Genomic DNA, 21,075 nt, shown 5'->3' with positions numbered 1-21,075 from the left:
CTGATATAATTAAGTTAAGGGCCTTGAGATGAGGAGATCATTCAGGTGGGCCTGAAATCCAATGACCAGTGTCCTTGGCAGAGGGAGATTTGAGACAGAGGAGAAGACACAGGGGAAGAGGTAGTGTGGCCAGCAAGGGAGAAGAATTTTGTCACCTCTGTAGTTCCTCACCTACTCGGCTCTTGTGTTTCCTAAAGCAGGGGCTGGCGACTACAGCTCAAGGGTCGGATCCACCATCACCTGTTTTTATGGAGGCTGTGAACTGAAAGTGGTGTTTACATTTTTAAACGGTTGGAAAAAATTAAAAGAAGAATTCGTGACATGTGCGAATGACGCACACTTCCCATTTCTGCGTCCAGACAAGGCTTTATGGGAGGACAGCCACACGCACACGTACACGTTGTCTCTGGCTGCTTTCCTGCAACATTGCAGACTCGACTCGTTGCAGGGAGCCCGTTTGGACAGCCAAGTCTAGAATATTCACTCTCTGGCTCTTTAAAGGAAAAGTTTGCCCACCCCTGTCCTCCAGGATGGACAGAAGTTGCTTGGACCTTGATAAGCCTCTCGGCTTCCCTACCCTCAGCTATTCATGTGCGCATTTGACTCCACTTCACTCAAACATTTATTTATTCAACAAATATTTATTGAGCATCTACTTCTTCCACCAAATAGGTCGAGAGGCTCAGCCCTGACTGCCCCCCTAAGCTGGTGGAGGAGTGTCCAGAGCATTGGGGACAAGGGGCCCCAGTGGCTGAACGGTCCCCTCAGCCCCACACCTCTCTGTCAAGGGGGGTGGTCGCTGTCGATAGGAAGAAGGCTCGTGCATCCATGGGGTTGACCCTACACCTTGGGCAGGATCGGCCCTGAAGCGGGTGGGCAGGCTCTGCTCCTGAGATGAGGATTTTCTAACCCTTCTCGGTTTGGGCTCACCTGTCACTGGACGAGGCTCAGAAGCCCTGCTCTCTGCCTGTGCCTCTCTGTCTCCACCTGGGGTTGTGAATACATCTGAAGGAGCCACAGAGGCCCCTTTTTCCTCCTCCGCCACGGTTTCCACTTCCTGTCCCCTGTCCCAGCTGTTAAAACTACATTAGCTAAGAAGGAGCTTGGAGGAACAAGAAATTATAGCAGTCAGCTAGGTGCCCAGGACAAACATCCTCTGCTTTTACAGGCACCGCCGTTTTTAATCTTTTCATTAAAATCTTTTCTTTAAACGGTAGGTACTTTTATTGTGCTCCTGTTTTCCAGGTGACAAAACTGAGGCCCAGAGAGGTGAAGGAATTGGCCCAAGGGAACGTGACTGTGAAGCAGGGAGCCTGGAATTTGAACACACGCGGTTTGATCTCATGGGGACAGGCCGAGCATGTGGGCATATCCTGTGACCTGAAAGCTGTGTGGGTAGGAACTGTGGCTCCTTTTTCTGTAATGGCATGTTTGGTCACGCCCTCAGGTACCTGCCAAGGAGAAAACTGGTCACTCAGGCTGACCATCATCTACCAGAGGGACTCGAAAGTCCTAGCAGGCCGGAAACTGGATGAAGGATGGAAGGGCTGACAGACGTGCTTTCTGCCGGGGTGGGGTTGTCATCACTTCGTAAAGTTAAGACATTGCGACAACCCAGGATGTTTCTCGACTCGAACCCTGATTGTCCAGAATATCGGGGACCATACCTTTAGCAGAACCGACCAGCCCAGCAAGGCCCGAGGCGTCTGTGGAATGTTAATCACATTTCCAGAAAAGGGGGAGTGGTCAGATAAGGATGGGGAATGTGGAGGCCGGCAAAGCCAGGCAGGATTCTTGACAGAGATGCCCATGGCCCTCAGGCAGGGACAGGGGATGCTGTACACAGCGATGACCAGACTCAGCCACGTCCCTGCCCACCTCAGGGGACAGGACAGGTGCTCCTGGGTAATGCTGCCTCGGGCCTCGTTCTTTCCATTTTAGTTTAAGCCCCAAACAGGGAGGAGGGCTAGATTGGGAATTTGGGATCAACAGATCCACACCACTAAATGTAAAATAGATAAACAAGGACCTACTGTAGAGCACAGGGAACTATAGTCAATATCTTGCAATAACATCATGCAAAAGAATCTGAGAAAGACTATATATAAAACGGAATCACTTCGCGGTACACCTGAAACATTGTCCATCAACCACACTTCATTTAAAACAAACAAACAAACGAATGTAGGCCAGCCCTAGAAGGTTTTAGAAGAAAAATTGAATATCCTTTAATTTTTAAGAATTAGTAAAAGAAGATAATTTTATTTATTTATTTTTTATTGAAGTATAATAGATTGACAATGTTAATTTCTGCTGTACAGCAAAGTGACTCAGTTCTACACATATACACGTTCTTCTTTAATAATTTGTTTTTTTGAGTTTTTATTTTTATCTATTTATTTTTATTCTTTTAACTTTTATTAATAATTTATTTTTTAAGATTAAATAAAACTATAGTATTCAGAAAAGAACAACAAAAAGAAGTCCCAAACACTTGAGTGACTTACAGAAAAGTCCGCGTCTCGGGTCAGTTCGCTGCTATTTCTAGGCTGGGAGGGGATGAGGGTAACACCATGTTTCCTGGCTCTGTAAACACTTTGTTAGGAAAGTTTTGTAGAAATTAATAATCAGACACGATATTAATAATACAGAATTAGTTTGGAGTTTCCCGAGAATTTTTCGGGTACGGTTAACGGTGATGTCTCAGTAAAAATCAAAGTAAACTGGATCATATAAACCTTTCTCAAGTGTCGATGTTTTCTGCATTTTAGCTTGTCCAATCCTCTACATGGTGCTGAAAGTATCAGGACCCCAGAACATAAAGCATGCTTTGATTCAAATGATAGATTCAAAATACACATTTGTGCAACTCCGACGTGGGAATTGCAGCACCCACGCTGTGGCACACTCAACATGGGAATATGTGGAATTTTCTTGTCGTTTTCAGGAAATAAGGTGTCATTGTTAGGACGGTTTCCTGTGGTAAAAAAATTCTCTAATTTGGTTTTAAAATAGCAGCCTTAGCTGTTGTTTTTGACTCAGAAATCCATAGGAAATCTAAAATTGTATCTTTTTTTTTTCTTTTTATGTGTGTGCCTGTGTGTGTGTGGAAGAATTTTCCGTATTTTCCACAGACAAGAAATGAGCAGGTTCTATTCCTGGTAGCGAACAATGCGATGATGTTTGTATTTTCTACACGCACGTGTGCAGACGCCCTGGCATTAGAAGGAGGGAAACTCTGTGTTGATTTTGGTGACGGGTTACAGGTACAGAAGCCATCCTTCTTATTCTGTAAGCCCCAGTCCTGAGAGCTGGTCAGCCCAGTAGCTTTAAGGTTATAATCTGCGGCCGTCAAACGGTTTTTTAACTTGAAGCTTCTCTGGCTTGGACCTCAGGACAAGCTTGCACTTAAAAACAGAGCTCGAGCCATGCCTTACTCTTTTAAGGAAGAGGTAGTCTGTCCTTAGTTTCTTTACATAAAGTGTCAGGAAAATAAATACTTTGCAGAAGTCGTTGCAGTGTCATTAGAGAAGTTAAATACTGAAGATTCAAAACCTAATCAGAGCGTTCTTAAAAAAGGAAAAAAAAAAAGGCCAACCGGGGAGGAAGCACTGCTGTTTGTGGGACGGGGAGTGAGAGACTGCCGCTCTGGGGGAGGGAGGCTGATGCTTTTTGCGGGGGCGGGGGCGGGGGGCGAGAGGGAGGGCGGCAGGGGACGGGGTGGGGAGTTGATGCCAAGGCTCCCTCAGAGCTGTGGGCACCAGACCAGGTATTCAGGACCTCACAACCCCGTGGTCTTCTCTTCCCCTTTTTTTTTTTTAAATTGTGGTACAGTATATATGACACAATTCACCAGTTTAGCCGTTTTAAAGTGTTCCAATTCAGTGGCATCTAGCACGTTCACCATGTCGTGCGACCATCACCATGATCTAATTCCAGAGCATTTCCACCCCAGCAGGAGACCCACCCCATTAAGTCCTTCCCCATCTCTCCCTGCCCCGCGCCTGCCTTCCATCTATGGATTCGGATTCGCCTCTTCTGGGCATTTCCCACAAGCGGAATCATGCAATATGTAGCTTTTCATCTGGCTTCTTTCACACAGCATGTGCTTCCTAGGTTCACCCCTGTTGTAGTGTGTGTCAGTACTTCATGCCTTTTTTATGGCTGAATAATATTCAGTTGTATGGATGGACCACATTCCATTCATCCATTCAACCCGTTGAGGACATCTGGGTTGTTTCCCACCTTTTGTCTGTTGTAAATAATGCTGCTATGAACATCCACGTGCAAGTTATATTATTTGAAAGCCTGTTTTTAATTCTTTCAGGTACACGCCTAGAAGTGGAATTGCTGGATCATGTGGTAGTTCTATGTTTAACTTATTGAGAAACCACCAACTGTCTTTTCTCTTGCCTTTTAATAGCTTATTTTTTTTTAATTTTATTTATTTATTTGGTTGTGCTGGGTCTTGGTTGTGGCAAGGCGGGCTTCTTAGTTGCGGCTCACTGGCTCCTTTCTTGCGGCACGTGGGCTCCTTAGTTGTTGGCATGTGAACTCTTAGTTGCAGTATGCATGTGGGATCTAGTTCCCTGACCAGGGAACGAACCTGGGACCCCTGCATTGGCAGCGTGGCGTCTTAACCATTGCGCCACCAGGGAAGCCCTTCTCTTGCTTTTTAGATTTTCTTTTTTTTTTTTTAATAGTGTTTATTTATTTTTACTTGTTGACAGTTTGCTTTATTTATTTATTTATGGCTGTGTTGGGTCTTCGTTTCCATGCGAGGGCTTTCTCTAGTTGTGGCAAGTGGGGGCCACTCTTCATCGCGGTGCGCGGGCCTCTCACTATCGCGGCCTCTCTTGTTGTGGAGCACAGGCTCCTGACGCGCAGGCTCAGTAATTGTGGCTCATGGGCCCAGTTGCTCCACGGCATGTGGGATCTTCCCAGACCAGGGCTCGAACCCGTGTCCCCTGCATTGGCAGGCAGATTCTCAACCACTGCGCCACCAGGGAAGCCCTTCTCTTGCTTTTTAAATGCCCCTCTTAAAATAAAAATTTACCACACGATTGATATTACAAAATAAATTATGGGATGTGTTAAAGAATGGTTATATTTCTAGACTGACTATTAAAAGTCTAAGAGGTCTCTCTGGGGCCAAAATGCGCACACAATAGTTTGCTAAATGAACAAGCAAACACAAACCACTTATATTTATTTACTTCCTGCCAGAGTTGGCTTTTTCCTACAATATTCAGCCTTTTGCAAAATCCAGCATCTCTTAAGAGGATGGTTATAAATCGATTATACTGTCACTGTCCACTTTGGTTTTATACTTTCTGGGTCAGATGGCAGCCCTCTAATCTCTTTCGTGATTTGGGTGGATACAGAGTAATCCCAGGGCAGGTCCGAGTTAGCACTCATCTTCCATTTTATGTTGACTCTGCTTAAATGTCACGGTTCCCCAGGGCGGGTAGATGGGAAATAACATGATTACAGATAATATGGATGATCTCCCTACGTCACATTGGCTGGCGACTTCCTGGTGTGGAAGTGGACATAGCGGAAGATTGGGGCGTGTGCCTGCCTGGGACATAGTGAGCTCACAGGAGGGGACTGGCCCATTCCTGTAGGGGCAGTTCCCACCCCCCAGCTCCTCCCTGGTCCAGCCTCTCCAGCTCCCTGGATATGGGGAAATAGTTCGAGGGCGCTTTCCCACGAGGGGTCTACTCTCACCCAAAGCACTCAATAATCAATATGGCGCAGGCATCAGCCAGTCGGCACAGAGCATGTGGGCCAGGGAAGGATGCAGAAGGTTCTGGAAGCCCCCCAGGGCTCAGACTCCATGCAGTAGTTGCTGGAACATGGGCTGGTCTCAGGATCCTAGGGTTCAGATGAAGAGGAGTGTCCCTGGGAGGGCGTGTTAGGGTGTTGACTATTTACCAACTGACATACAAGTATTTTAATATTTTAACAGCTAGCATGGCTGTCCTGCCAGGCTTGGAGGATTTATCACTAGAAACTATGCTGATACTGCCCCGCCCCAACCAGTCTTCCCCAGGAATCTTCAGGACCACGAGTCTGCTGTCTTACCCACTGTCTTTCCACAGGAAGTAGTTACCCGTTTTCCTACTGGGGAGGGCGTTATTTTGCCTACTTACCTGAGGCTCTGACTGTGATGCCCATCCTACCCAAATCAGTCCAGGAGGGTCACTACCATGACTGGTGATTCCTTGTACTTGCAGGAATTCCCTACTCCATGTTTTATCACAGCCTTTTTTTTTTTTTTTTTTTAATTTATTTATATTTTTGGCTGCCTTGGGTCTTCGTTGCTGCACGCGGGCTTTCTCTAGTTGTGGTGAGCGGGGGCTACTCTTCATGGCGGTGAATGGGCTTCTCACCGCGGTGGCTTCTCTTGTTGTGAAGCACGTGCTCTAGGAGTGCAGGTTTCAGTAGTTGTGGCTCGCGGGCTCAGTAGTTGTGGCACACGGGCTTAGTTGCTCTGCGGCATGTGGTCTCTTCCGGGACCAGGGCTCGAACCCGTGTCCCCTGCATTGGCAGGCAGATTCCTAACCACTGCACCACCAGGGAAGCCCCCCAGCTTCTTTTTTATTTACAGTGTCTTTTCATACCTTCCTCCCTGCACACAGGATCATGTGTTCTCACCAAAATATGCCCTGTCAGTCATCACCTCTGTCTCACCATTGCCTCCATGTCATCGTTGGTTAAAATCCTTTCATACTGGCTGAGTATTCTTTCAGGGTCACAGGCTGTCCTTCTTTGGAAGCTGGGGAGAGGGTGGGTGACCCAAGCTGTGCAGTCAGCCTTTTTCAGGGTTGATGTGGACCCCTGGAGAGGGACTCTGGGACCATCGACTCCAAGGCTGCCTGGCCATTCATTCCAGGACTCGGAAAAACGTACCTGAGGAACAACTTCGCACAGGAGGTGAAGGGTGGGAAGATGTGCCCTGGAGGTGCCAGCTGAGCCTTGGCCTCAGCCTGGTCTTCTCCACCACTGGAGATGGTCAAGTCCCTTTTTTGCTTCAATTATTTTGAATTAGATTTTTGTCACTTACGAGAAGGAGGTGGCATGTCTTTCAAGGCACAGGTCACGCACCAGCTCAGGTCATCACCTGCCTCCTTACCCCCTGGTTCTTTGTTTGCACTGGCACTGCACTGGGATGTGCAGTTTGTGTACAAGAGCTTCATCCTGCAAGAGTCAGGGCCCCTGCAGTCCGGATCCTGGAGGGTCAAGGCCAGGCTGCATGGGTGGTGAGGCTCTGAGTACCGCTCGTTCTTTGGTGACGTTGGGCGAGGGGTAGGGTGCTGGGCTCAGGTGGCTCCAGAGGGCTCCAGAAAGCTCCAGAAGAAAAAAAACTCAGCCCCCGGGTGGCTGAGAGCATTTGCATTTACAGACAAAGGGGAGCCAGGGGAGAGGGAGGGACCAGCAAGAGGGCTGGGGTGAGGAGTGTGGAGAGTTACTCAGAGACACAAATGGGAGAAAAGAGAATGGATTAAGATATGGTGACATTTTAAAACAGAGAGGAAGGGATACACACGTCATGATTTTAATCTCTGCAAAGCAGCAAATCGTCAATTCACCAGATGTTGTTTTAATCTAAGACTATTTTCCTTAAAACTGCCTTGAGGCTCAAACAGCCACGTCTTTATTTTCCCTCTAAGAGGAGGTTGCCTCTCACCAACTCCTAAGGGGTTTCCTCGCCCGTGTTCTCTTCCCACGCCAACTGACGCTCTGTCCGGTGTCCAGGACCCGAAAGTGCCCATCCTACCTTGTCACCTCTCTTCTTGTTCCCCTGCACAAGCTTCCCAGAGGTTCCAGAGTGAAATCTCTAGTCCTCAGCTTGGCACACAAGGCCTTATGTTCTGGCCCAGCCCAGTACCTAGGGGGCTACGTGACAGGCAGGCCCGGCCCACCTGTCCAGACCATCTTCCACCACTGCTCACCTGCCCTCCCCCCGCCCACCCCTCATCCCTACCTCACGCTTCATACCTGCGCAGCACTGATACTTGGTGTTTTCTGACAAAACTTGTGCTCTTCTTTCTTTCTAACTCTTTCTACATATTTTTGTTTGTTTGTTTGTTTTGTTTGTTTTGTTTGTTTCATACGGCATGCGGGATCTTAGTTCCCCGGCCAGGGATCAAACCCGCAACCCCTGCAGTGCAAGCACAGAGTCCTAACCACTGGACCGCCGGACAAGCCCTCAATCTTTTTATATATTGTTCCCGTTTAATTCAATGACACTGATTGAGCAGGAAAGAAGGCTCGCCCTTCTTCTCTGGGGAGATTTTCTGGGACCCGTCAGAGAGAGCTAAGAAGCAATTGATTACATAGTAAGGATCAGATATGAATATAAATTAATTTTTTAAAAGATTTTTTTGATGTGGACCTTTTTTAAAAATAAATTTATTTATTTATTTGTTTATTTTTTGGCTGCATTGGTCTTCGTTGCTGTGCGTGGGCTTTCTCTAGTTGTGGCGAGCGGGGGCTACTCTTCGTTGCGGTGCGTGGGCTTCTCATTGCGGTGGCTTCTCTTGAGGTGGAGCACAGGCTCTAGGTGCGCGGGCTTCAATAGTTGTGGCTCGCGGATTCAGTAGTTGTGGCTTGCGGGCTGTAGAGCACAGGCTCAGCAGTTGTGACACATCGGCTTAGCTGCTCCGCAGCATGTGGGATCTTCCCGGACCAGGGCTCGAACCCGTGTCCCCTGCATTGGCAGGCTCGAACCCGTGTCCCCTGCATTGGCAGGCGGATTCTTAACCACTGTGCCACCAGGGAAGCCCCAATGTGGACAGTTTTTAAAGTCTTTATTGAAGTTGTTACAATATTGCTTCTGTTTTATGATTTTGATTTTGGCCACAAGGCATGTGGGATCTTAGCTCCCCGACCAGGGATCGAACCCGCACCCCCTGCACTGGAAGGCCAGAGTCTTAACCACTGGATCGCCAGAGAAGTGCCAAATATAACTTAATTTACAAGTGCAAATTGACCTCTGCAGTTTTCCTACAATAGGAACTCGGAGTGTGAGCTGACTCTCATCTAGCGGTCAGCTGTAAAGTATTTTGCATGCTCTTTTTTACAGATCGGGCCTCACTGTTTCCATATGCATTATTGTATAGGATTGTATGTATCCGAATAGTGTTTTGTGTGTTATGGACCATGCATGGGACTTTCCACGGAGTAATTCTGAGTATATTTCAGTTTCACCGTCTCGCTGACTTTAGACCTTCCACCTTCTTCAGATTAAGTTAAGGTATGAGGTGAAATTGAGTATATTATACTCGAAAACTCTTGAGAAGGCGCTGGGTTGGAGGGTGACGTCCAAGTCCAGCAATGACACCTTTTGCTCCAGAGTTTGAGATGAACCTGGGAAGAAGCCGTGGCTTGCATTTGGAACCAGGCGGGAGTGTCTGGAAACATGAGACTCACGCTCCAGAGACATTTAGAGAAAGACATGCCGAGGGAACCAGAGTCACGGGTGCTCGTTTTGTGGAACATCTTTTGGGCTATTTATACTGTTTTCTCTTTTTTTTGGCCGCGCCTTGGGCCCTGCAGGATCTTAGTTCCCCGACCAGGGATTGAACCCGGAGCCCCGGCAGCAAAAGCACCGAGTCCTAACCACTGGACCACCAGGGAAGTCCCCTCTATTGTTTTCCTTTCCTCTTATAAAAAGGACTGGCAGAAGAATCTAGTCTGGGGCTGTGTCTGAGGGATGACAGTTCATAGGTCAAGGGGAATGTGTGTCCAGAGTGAGAGCCGGAGACCTAGGCGTGCCCAGGTGGACACGGCTGCTTATGGGTCAGGAGGAAGAGAGTCCGGGAGGGAATCTGAAAGGGGCCAAGCCAAGGAAAATAGTGTCAGGGAAAAGAGAGTGGTGAAAAGGGCCTGATACCGTAGACAGAGGCCTCCCCGTCGTAATGAAGTCGGATGAGGCTGCAGGGCGTCCTCCGAGTTACCTTCTCCAGAGTGGACTTCTGCCAGCATGCACTGCAGGTAGGGGCCAGACTGCAGGGAGGCGAGACTCACTTTTTCAATAATGTAGAGAGTTGGGAGAATGTGGAAGGTTGCTAGAAGGAGAGTGAGGGCTAAGAGAACGCCTTATTATTTAATTAAAAACAATTTTCTTTTGGACTGTAGTTGATTTACGACGCTGTGTTAGTTTCAGGTGTACGGCACAGTGATTCAGTTATACCTGTACATATATTCATTCTTTTTCAGATTCTTTTCTCGTATAGGTTATCACAGAATACTGAGTAGAGTTCCCTGTGCTAGACAGCAGGTCCTCGTTGGTTATCTATCTTATATATAGTAGTGTGTGTATGAAGAGAATGCTTTGGAACTAAACAGAAGGAGAATTCTGCAGCCCGTGTTTAGGCTGGAGAGGCGGTTGAAAAGGAGACATTAGGAACAAAAGTGCCTGCTGAGGGGATGCTTCGTGGAAAAAGGCCCCGGGGGATTCAGGAGGGGATGCTCTGAGGCCAGATACAGGACCTCACCGTGGACAGAGGAGGGGCAGGCGGAGGCAAGCCCGTAGTGTGTCTTCCACGTGTCCTCACGGTGCAGTGGTGCCTGGCCCGCAGAGGCTGAGGTCTTGGGGGGCAGGTGGGGAGATGCAGGTAGGGCCCCGAGAGCTGAGAGTTCTGGCTCTGTCTGTGTTCATAGGCAAGGAGGCAAGACCATGTACTGAAGATGCAGGAGGGAGGGGTGGGGGCTTGGAGAGGGAGCTGCAGGTGGGGTGGCGGGGGGGCCACTGAGGGAGGCGGGAGAGGAGAATGGAGAAGCAGCCGCGCTGCACGGAAGGCCCTCCGAGGTTGGGGACCAGGAGAGCAGAGGCTACATCCGTGGGATGGGGGTGCAGGGGCGCGTCTGCTCCAGGTGCAGCTGCCAGGGTGGGAAGACTTGGCCACCCAGGGTTGAGGGATCCAGGTGGCAAGAGGATGGGGCTCCTCTCAGTTTGCAGCGTTGGTTTTCCAGTCCCCCATGGGAAAGCTCAGCTCCTGCCCGGTCCTTAGACAAGAAGGGCAGAGTGCAGCCCTCTGGCCTCACCCCCAGGGGATGTGCACCCTGCAGGTGGTGACCGTGTGCTAACCCTGGCAGGCAGACATTGAACTCATAATAATAAAATATCAGCATTATCACTATTTTGTTGATCTATTCTATAAAACACATTGTACTAATTCCATGTAAAAAATACTACTTCTGTAGAAGTTCCATAGAATCAGTCTCTTTTTTTCTTTTCTTCTTTTTGGCCGAGCCATGTGCCTTGTAGGATTTTAGCTCCCCAGCCAGGGACTGAACCCGTGCCCTCGGCAGTGAAAGCTTGGAGTCGTAACTACTGGACCACCAGGGAATTCCCAAGTTGGTCTCATTAATTGTAGTTATTACATTCATGTTTGAAGGTTCTTGGGTAATGCCAGCTCTTTGCGGGTTGTTATCCCTAGAGATTTGCCGTTCATTGAATGTACTTCGAGCACCCCTGAGCACCAGCTCTGGAAGCCAGGTCCTCTGGATTTGAATATTGACCTTACCCTCGGTGCCTGACGTGCTTGGACCAGTTACCATGCCTCCGAGTTACGAGGTTAAATGCACTAATGCGTGTGACGTGACGGTACAACCCCTCGGACCTGGTCAGCTCTCAGTCAAGGTGAGCATATCCACCGCCAACAAATGTTCTCCTACTATGTACTACGTAGTTTAGACATATTGCCTGATTTCATACAATGGACTAGACATTCCCTTCACTTTGTCGTCGAGGAAGCTGTGGCTCGGAGAGGACAGAGTTTGCCTCGTCGGCCGAGGGAGGGGCAGAAGGGTTTATGCTCCCAGCTGCCTGGCTTGACTCAATGCACCTGGCTGCCTGGTCTGTACCGTCGCTGTGTCCCCAGAGCGCTGTGTCCCCAGAGCCCAGGACGCTGCCTGGTGCATAGGCGGAGGGTGTGGACGCTAGTCTCCTGACCCTGCCGGTTCCTTTGCTTGCTGGGCGCTGCAGCATTTGTCTTGCGTGGTACCACACCCCTCTCATCAGTACTAACCTTCTCGTCGTTAAGCCTTCGTTTGTGTGTTGCCAGTCCCCACCCCCGGGGCTGGATGGATGTATTCACACATGCAGCAACGGTGGTCCAGCCTGTTAGAATCCAGGTAGCGCTTTCCAGAAAGATTGTTCTGAACATCCAAGGATGAAGCGTCCTGACTCTCTTTGCTTTTAAAGATTCAGGTACCAAATGCACGCTTGGCTGGCTCATCCTCTTCTGCTATTGAAGTAGAGTTGATTTACAACGTTGTGTTAGTTTCTGGTGTACAGCAAAGTGATTCACTTATACACATACCTACATTCTTTTTCATATTCTTTGCCATTATGGTTTATCACAGGTTATTCAATATAGTTCCCTGTGCTCTACAGTAGGACCTTGTTGTCCATCCACGCTATAGGTAGTAGTTTGCACCCGCTGACCCCAACCTCCCGGTCTTTCCCTCCTCCAACCTCCCTCCTCCTTGGCAACCACAAGTCTGTTCTCTATGTCTCTGTGTCTGTTTCTGCTTTGATCCTTCTTAACTAGGATCAAATGTATGAAAGTGTTTTCACGTTGGCAGCTCACCTGGAAGTGAACATGCGGCCCGCTTCCAGGACTGTTGCTACTTTCGTTTTTGGAGGCTCGTAGCTCAGAGGACAGAGCACAGGATGTGGGTTTGAGACCCTGAGCTTCCCGGGCCTCTGCTGCCTCGCTTATAAAGCTGGAGCGATGCTCTCCCCAAGGTCACGAGAGACGACCCGTCATAAGGGCATTATTGCAGAGGACCATGAAAATAAAAGGGGGCATCTGGAGAGTTTATCAGCAAAAAGCAGGGGTTGGAGCAGAGCCCAAGGTGCCAATTCTAACACAGAGTTTCAAAAGAATATGCCCGAGATTCTACTTTTGTCATCTCTGAGTGATGAGCTTATGGGTAATTTCATCTCCTCGGTTTTGCCTATCTGCATTTCCTAGTTCTGCACTTAGGAACTTTTTTTTTTTAACTTAGTTGAGTCATTAAAAAACAAGTCATTAAAGAGATCCAAGAAGAAGGTTGTACTTACTCTTGGATATTTAGTTGATACCTGAGGATCATTACTGTACATATCTGATACTATACAATAGATGTAGCTAGGTGATGGTATAACTAGTATAAAATAACAGGATGGTTTCCATTGATTTTTTTGTTTTGTTTTTGTTAAGGGTTGTGGTTTTCCTGCCGCAGCCTGATAGGCGGTTTGGTGCCTCATCCGGCCTGGCTTCTAGTGTGTAGCCTGTTCATCAGGCCTACGAGAAGCTAAGGTCCCCGGGGCTCCACCCACTCGACTCCCAAGTTTGTATCCAGATGATTATAGTAAAACGATTTTGCAAGTTCGCTGTAAACATGGATAGCTATGATACACTACAACAGAGTCACAGAGATTCCGTGTCATCTGTGACCTTTTGGTCTTAACATTTCTGGGCAATTCTTCACGTTCTCCCGGACCTGGCCTTCTCAGTTTATTTTTCAAAAGACGTCCCTTTGAAATTGTTGAAGAATAGTGCACACTCGTTGTTATTTCCGCTTCTTTTAAATTGCCCTTTACTCAAAGTCTCCATGTTCCTATATGACGTTGCTCCTGCCTTTAGGGTGGTCCGGCTACTCTTCAGATCCTGTGGGTCTGGGTCACCTGGCGGCTAAGGTTGACAGGGATGAGCCCCAGACAAGGTCCCCTGGGGTCCCAGGCTTGGCCCACGTTCTTTCCGCTCACCCCACATTGGCCACGAATGTAAATTGTATTTCCATTCTTACTCCCCACAGAATTTTATCCTGATGAGATATCTTTATGTTTGAAAGCCTTACTAGTTACCATGTAATTCTCTGCTACAAAACTCTGCATGTAAATTGAATTTGTTTTCAATTCCTACAACTGTGAGGCACTAAAGGTTAACACTTTCCTCCCATATTGAGGTAGCATTAGAAATCGATCGAATACCGTAAGTATATATTACAACCTTCGACAGATAGATAGAGTTTTATTTATTTTTAAAGTTTATTTGTTTTATGTATTTACTTTTGGCTGCGTTGGGTCTTGGTTGCTGCGCGCAGGCTTTCTCTAGTTGTGGCGAGCAGGGGTTACTCTTCGTTGCGGTGTGTGGGCTTCTCGTTGCGGTGGCTTCTCTTGTTGCGGAGCATGGGTTCTAGGCGTGCGGGCTTCAGTGGTTGTGGCACGCGGGCTCAGTAGTTGTGGCTCTCGGGCTTAGTTGCTCCACGGCATGTGGGATCTTCCCGGACCGGGGCTTGAACCCCTGTCCCCTGCATTGGCAGGTGGATTCTTAAGCACTGAGCCACCAGGGAAGTCCTGATAAATGAGTTTTAAACACAGAAACCTCTTGGTTGAAATTCATTTCTTCACAGGATAAACTGTGGAGGGATCTTCAGGGACCTGGTAGATAGTCTTTGGTGATGGAGATATTCACCTTGGGGGCCGGGTAAGACTCCGGGGGTGGAGAGGGTGCCTTTGAAGTAAGGTTGGAGAATTGCAGTTGTGAATGGGGTAGAAAATTAGAATGTGTAGGATGTTTACTCAGGTAGACCAATTTTAGGAAAGAAAACATACTGACACTGAGGATTTCGAAATGGATTTTCTCAGAACTATCCATGCCCACACCCCGCCCCCCGGAAAGTCTTCATGTTATTTGTATACTGGTTGGATTTAACTCACTCGAGGTCTCCGAGTAACTTAGCAACTCTCTTCTTTTAATGATTCAGACTGTTTCTGCACACAGCTAAAGCATGTTAAAGAGACCTAAGCCAGTGTGTATTATAAATACTTTATAAGACCAGCAAGTGGAATTTCTCACAGGGAGCATCATTATAGCAGAGGTGGTCTAGCGCCGTAGTTGACTGTACTAGTTCCTGAATCAGACACAACATTTGTTCTATTCTCCATCATTACCAGCTGTGCAACCTGGGGGCAGATTTTTACCAGTTCTGGTCCACAGCTTTCTCACCTGTAAAGTGGGACTAAAAATAGATTTCTCATTGGGTTGTGAGATTTAAATGAGGTCATGCATGCAAATCACTCAGTGCATGCCCCATATATGCTAAGTACTGGGTAAATATTAATTGTCACCTTTAGATGTTACAGTGTTTGCCTCCAGGAAAGAGCTCTCTAAAGGCGATGGCATCATCATTTCAGCCTTATTTCTTCGATCGTGACTCTTCTGTGCACAAGTTACCGTACTGCCCACACTGATTTTATGGCCAGCTGTAGACCTTTGAGATTCCAATTGACCGTGAGGCTCTGGAGCCGCCCACAGCAGCAGGGTGCCCTCATTTTCCCATCAGCCTCTCAAGGACAAATGTAAACCCTCTAAGAACGCTTACCGAAGGGTGGCCCTCTGAATGCCTGAAGTCGTTTTTAATATTCTCAGAACACTGTCTAGGAGCTGTGTCAGGTGGATGGACAGCATTCAGAGTCTCCTATGGGGTCATGTACAAAAAACCCATGTAAAGGCACGGCTCCCAGTAACAATACAGGCACCTTAATCCTTGTATCGACAACTGTTCTATTGGGTTACACAGTTTTCATCTCAGAGGAATGGTCTCGACATTAAACTGTCCAAACAGTATTTATATCTGTGGCTGCCCCTGCAAGATCACTTAACCCCGCACAGCCGTTTAAAAGTAGTTAATGACAGAAGCGGCCTGACTTGCCCCAATGAATGATGGCCCAAGTTCGACCTGGGCTGTCACGGTTTTATGGAGGAAGACGGTTTGTCCATCGTCGGCTTCAAGCACAGCAGGTGATTTGAAACGAAATGAGACGGTTTCTACAAGCAGATTGATGTGGGAATCTTGCCTCTCTTCCCTTTGACCCTTGACAAGTTGACACTGCAAAGATTGTGACTTTAAAAATGATTGGGCGCAAATGCATTTAGGTAGATGATTTACTGGGCGCTGAAGCAGGGACGGTGCCTGTGGAGTGATGCTGGGTGGGGAGGTAATTGTTAACTTTAACAACTCATGTTTTACGTTTCTGTATCTTATTAATTGTCCTGCCGGGAGAATCTGCTAGTGACCCTTGATCAAGTCATCTATATTCTTGGTAAGAGATCAGGGACCCAACTGCCTGGTCAGACACCAGGTAACCAACATCAAGATGAAGAGACTCAGGACTTCCCTGGTGGCACAGTGGTTGGGAATCCGTCTGCCAATGCAGGGGACATGGGTTCGAGCCCTGGTTCAGGAAGATCCCACATGCCACGGGGGCAACTAAGCCTGTGCGCCACAGCCACTGAGGCTACGCTCTAGAGCCCACGAGCCACAGCTACCGAGCCCGCGTGCCACAACTACTGAAGCCCGTGCGGCTAGAGCCTGTACTCCGCAACAAGAGAAGCCACCGTAATGAGAAGCCCGCGCACCAAAACGAAGATTAGCCCCTGCTTGCCGCAACTAGAGAAAACCCGCACGCAGCAACGAAGACCCAATGCAGCCAAAAATAGATAAAATAAAATAAATTTATTAAAAAAACATGAAGAGGCTCTGTCTCTTATTTATGTCATAAATACTCTTACTTATGATAAACTTATCAAAAGACACTGATTCAGTTGGTCATTTTGGTAGAAAACCCACAGCTTGCATAGGAGGACAAGAAATTGTGTTCACTTTCATGGATTCCCTTTTTTCTTTTTGGTAAATGTGCTTAATCAAATACGGGGGGAACACTGTGATTAGAAGGACGATAGATTCAATTTTTTCATCATCGAAGAGCTACCAGAGATACCAGGGGAAAAAAGAAAATCCTGCATTATCAAAACTTTTTTTCTAATCCTTTGTAATCACATTTATTTTCACAGCAGGTATTATGTAATACTTGATGTGTATGTAAAATATTATGTAATATTTTAATATGTAATAATTAAGAAAATATTCTTCGCATTATTTTGACCGTACTCCTCTGATGCAGTTTTTTCTCTTAGAAGCGAAGTTGTGTCATGAATAAATGTTATCTTACATCGAATTTAAAAATCGACCGTTTTCCAAAACAAGAATAAAAATGACAGTCAGGAAGACGATTTTTAAAAAGCGGTTATCTCAGCTCACGATTATGTAATGTTTACACCTAGATTATTTTAAATGAACCTGGCAATAGAACTGTTGATCAATTAATGTTGGGATTTGCATCGAAGTAGCCACACTCTTGAACATTTGCCATAGAACCTGGGCCTTTCGTTGCAGCTTTTGTGTTTCTGTCTATTCTAACCACTTTCTTTGAAATATAATTTTGAAGATGCTAGTAAAAAGTATAACAAATTCCTTACTGGTCTCCGTTTAAATTATTTACTACCCTTTGGAGCCATATCTTCATTGAACTATGTTTAAAGTATTTTGCTGGAATGTTTCTTTATGTTGTCCATCGGGTTTAATAGACGTGCCGTTTAATAAGTTCGCTACCTGTAAGGATAGACTATTTGACCTCCGTGCCCTACCACTGGTAGACGTAGTATAAGATTGCTTTGTGAAATAAAGCTGTCGGTAACATCAACAAAATAAAAAATGATCGTGTTCCAATACTCTCCGCTGAGTACTATGACAGCACTGAAATATGGAATAAAATTGAAAGTAGATTAGTTTTGGGTCTTAAGTCATGTTTTGACAAGAAATAAGAGAGGAGAACATATCTTTGAACTTTTAGTTTTAAAGTTTTTTAATGAAAATAAGGTTCCTTCTTTCTTTATCACACCATGGCCGTATAACCTGAAAACAATCCATTCTCTTATTGTGAGGGATATAAATACTGTTCTGTCTTTATATTAAATACCAGAAAGGAAGCTCACACAGGGCGAGATGGCTTGACACTCGTAAGTGAAGGAGTGTCATGCTAATAAAAAGGCTTATTGAAGAGGATGGAAGCTCAGTTCATTAATAAGTTGCATACTTTTAGGGTACGTAAGGCATGTAAATGCTGTGGACAAGCCGGCCGCGCTTGCTGTAGTTTCTGTTCACCTTCTGGAATGGTTCGCATCTGAAGAGGAAGAATAAATATTTCCGGGGTGGGGAGAAAGCCTGGCTGGTGATTGCTTTTGACCTGGAGGAATTTGAAAATTAAGGCGACTTGCAGATTGTGAAATGGTTTCTTTCACCTCCGTGGTTATTTATTAATCGGGTGAAACCACTGCCGATCTGTGGCGTTGACGGTCAGCAGAGGCTGTGGGCTGAGGACCCTGACCCTCCCCTCCAGGGATTTGTAAACATTCTGTGTCGCCAAAGGCGGAGCTCTTGAAAATGCAGCGCCCGCTTGCCCTTCGTTTCGCACACAGGGTGATTACCAAGGGGGCAGGTTAAGCAGCGCCCCCATTCATCTCAGAATGAACTTTTCTCTTTTCACATCTTTCCCTTTAAAACCAAGGATGCAGAGTCTCTGCACACATCCCGGCTGCCCTGCCGGCTCTCCAAGCTCAGCCGCCTTCCCTCTGTTGCAGTCAGGGCAGGGCTCATGTCTGCGAACCTTCTCACCACGGCTTCTTAAAAAAAAGTCCAGATGGACTTTTTTCCCCACAATAAATGCGAATTACATGGTAGCATCGGGCTAACACTGGTCAGACTCTCATGGGATTCTGTAGTTAGTTATGAAAAAAGCAATCCTGTTGTCCTAATCTTAAACTGTCCATAGTCAGGGCTTTTAAAAGTAAGTTGAAAAAGGAAAGACTCTATGGGCTAAAAGTTCTGAAAAAAGTTTTCACGAGGGTTCCAACAATCTCTCCTGAGGTATTTTAAGGCTGTTACAGAGAAAAAAAAATTTTAATTTTAGATAAATATGAAATATAGCTATGCATCTTAGTTGAGGTGGATGCCAAGTCTTGTGGAGGGTCCCGTAATACCACCCCTTAATTTGTTCCATTACGTGGCTTTCACCTTGACTTTGCTAAATGATATTTGTAAACAGGACAGTGAATTACTGTGGTCGTTATGCTGGTGTCATTTGTCATCACTGGTCCGGGCTTGATTCCTGAGGGTGGAAGGTTGTTGAGTGATAGCTATATAGTCACCAATGAACAAGACCAAGTTTACATGTGTTTTATTCATGTTTTTTTTCTGTCAAATGTCAAAATCCAAGAAGATCTCTGAGCGTCCTGGGAAGGGTCAGTAAGTGTGCTCAGATTCCCAGAGGGCTGGGAACGGTCACACCTGGTCACACCATGTCCCTAGTGGGTGGAGGTCACCTAGAAGAGAACAAGGCTGGGAAAGAGGATGTCTGTGTGAGGTACCGAAACCCAGAGGTGAGGTCAATTTTAGCATTCTAGAAGATAAGTGAGAAGGGAAATATGGATAGAAAATTAACAGTAGCGAATGAAATAGTGCCATTTGCAGAGACATCATAAAGAGTGAAGTAAGTCAGAAAGAGAAAAACAATTATATAATATCGCTTATATGTGGAATCTAGAAAAATGGTACGGATAAACTTATTTGCAAAGCGGAAACAGAGACACAGACATAGAAAACAAACTTATGGTTACCAAGGGAGAAAAGGGGGGATGGGATGAATTGGGAGATTGGGATTGACATATATACACTGATGATACTATATATAAAAGAGATAACTATATATAAAAGAGACAGCTGCTGTTTAGCACAGGGAACTCTACTCAATGCTCTATGGTGACCTAAATGGGAAGGAAATCTACAAAAGAGGGGATATACGTATACGTATAACTGAATCACTTTGCTGTACAGCAGAAACTAACACAACATTGTGAAGCAACTATACTCCAATAAAAATGAATTAAAAAAAAAGAAAATTAACGGTAGCTGTAGTGTATGACAGGAAAGGGATGTGGACGTCATTCCATGGTGAAGAGCTCCCTATTCAGGCAGATGAGGGGACAGTTTTCACAGGGCACCCATCCTGCTTTATGAAAAGCATGCACTTGTGTGTCAGCCCAGGGTTCAGGTATTAATTCTGCCAGCTGATATCTGTGGTACCTTTAGCATAAGATGTGAATCTTCTGAGCATCGAGTCTTTAATCTGCCGAATGAAGATGAGACCACAGCGGCTGTGCGTACTGTGAATTAGATGAGGTAAACTGCCCCAGAGGGCCCAGATTGGGGGCTGACACCTGCCCACTGCCCCCAGAACACCGTGGCCTCCCCTCCTTTTCCCAGTTCTGAAATAAGGATGCCAACCGCTTCTTCCCCTCGGATTTCTTGAGCCCGACGAGGTCCATCCCATTCTTGTGAAGAAACGTGTTCTAGAAGTTTCTTCACCTTCCGTAAACTAAAAGTCCTTATTCCAATTCCATTTAACTCTGCTTGCTTAAGAAGTCCAGACTAAACCCTTAATGTCGTTGAATTTTAGAGATGATCTGTGTGGTAGCTTTGTAATCAAGTTGGAGTTAGCATTGTTTTAAAAATCATGGGCTGAAACAGATAACCAACAAGAACCTACTGTATAGCACAGGGAACTCTGCTCAATACTCTGTAATAAGCGAAATGGGTAGAGACTTTGAAAAAGAATAGGTACATGTACACGTATAACTGAATCGCTGTGCTCTACGCCTGAAACTTACACGATATTGTAAATCAACTATACTTCAATAAAAAAAACTTTTTAAGAAATGGGCCATAGGGCTTCCCTGGTGGTGCAGCGGTTGAGAGTCTGCCTGCTGATGCAGAGGACACGGGTTCAAGCCCTGGTCTGGGAAGATCCCACATGCCGCAGAGCAGCTAAGCCCGTGCGCCACAACTACTGAGCCCACATACTGCAACTACTGAAACCCGTGCGCCTAGAGCCCGCGCTCCACAACGAGAGAAACCACCGCAATGAGCAGCCTGTGCACCGCAACGCAGGGTAGTCCTTCCTCGCCGCAGCTAGAGAAAGCCCGCGCTCAGCAACGAAGACCCAACGCGGCCAAAATAAATAAATAAAATAAATTAATAAATAAAATACCTTATTAAAAACAAAACGAAAAGTAAAATGGGTTGGAAAGAGCAAGAGAGCTGCGGAGGCTGTTCTGAGTGCCTGTCTGGAGGGGTCCCCTGCAGGGCATGAGTGACAAGAGTGAGTCACGCCAC

At 46.5% G+C, this 21,075-nt stretch overlaps 1 long non-coding RNA gene across 3 annotated transcripts in view; it reads left to right on the top strand.

Annotated features, from left to right (window-relative positions):
* LOC116750890 overlaps positions 1–16,291 on the top strand; it is a 35,392-nt gene extending 19,101 nt beyond the window's left edge. For 2 of the 3 annotated variants that reach the window (XR_004349141.1, XR_004349140.1), the window contains exons 4-6: positions 1,246–1,395; positions 11,451–11,653; positions 15,140–16,291. This is a non-coding gene — a long non-coding RNA (uncharacterized LOC116750890). The remainder of the gene's footprint in view (positions 1–1,245; positions 1,396–11,450; positions 11,654–15,139) is intronic. The other variant, XR_004349142.1, reaches the window with a different exon arrangement.
* The last annotated feature ends 4,784 nt before the right edge of the window (positions 16,292–21,075 follow it).

This window comes from Phocoena sinus, chromosome 1 (genome assembly GCF_008692025.1).
Source record: "Phocoena sinus isolate mPhoSin1 chromosome 1, mPhoSin1.pri, whole genome shotgun sequence".
NCBI classification, from domain to species: domain Eukaryota; kingdom Metazoa; phylum Chordata; class Mammalia; order Artiodactyla; family Phocoenidae; genus Phocoena; species Phocoena sinus.
The sequence above is the reverse complement of the archived record's forward strand: the minus strand, read 5'-3'. Positions and strand labels throughout refer to the sequence as shown.